We start from the raw sequence: 245 nt of genomic DNA on the forward strand, positions 1-245 counted from the left end.
AGGGAAAATAAAACGCACTCTACTACTTAAGTCATCGTCTTATACTGACAGAGATAAGGTATCCACCTATTGAGAAGCATTGTCTGGCGTTAATTTTTACCGCCCAAAAGCTTAAACATTACATGGTTTCTTATAAGATTACCCTAATTTTGAAAGTTAATCCATTTTTGAAAGTTAATCCATTGCCCACACTCTCTGAACGTCTAGCCAGATGTTCAATGATTTTATTGCACTTTGATATACCT

The sequence above is a fragment of the Phalaenopsis equestris genome, unplaced genomic scaffold (genome assembly GCF_001263595.1).
Source record: "Phalaenopsis equestris unplaced genomic scaffold, ASM126359v1 Scaffold001265, whole genome shotgun sequence".
In the NCBI taxonomy this organism is placed as follows: domain Eukaryota; kingdom Viridiplantae; phylum Streptophyta; class Magnoliopsida; order Asparagales; family Orchidaceae; genus Phalaenopsis; species Phalaenopsis equestris.